Here is a 317-nt window from a genome sequence, read left to right as displayed (position 1 = left end):
GATATATCATCGTCATACAGCACTTTCATCATCTACAGATACACATAACATCATCAGTACCGTACATACTAGTACTACATGATTCATCATAATTCCCCCAACAGCACGGAATGGAAAACCCACCATAATTTCCATCAGCATTAAGTAATCTCCTAAACTACATGAATTTTTCATTTCTCCATTTTCCTTTTATAATTTTTCCCCGGTGTCTTAATTTAGATCCGGCCGTTAAAGCAGAGAGTTTACTTGGCGACAAGATGCTACTCGCCTCTCGGAATAATCCTTTTCCCTCAGAAACTTTGGCTGCTTTACTGTGT

This window comes from Penaeus monodon, chromosome 34, assembly GCF_015228065.2.
Source record: "Penaeus monodon isolate SGIC_2016 chromosome 34, NSTDA_Pmon_1, whole genome shotgun sequence".
NCBI lineage: Eukaryota > Metazoa > Arthropoda > Malacostraca > Decapoda > Penaeidae > Penaeus > Penaeus monodon.
This window is presented reverse-complemented; position numbering follows the sequence as displayed.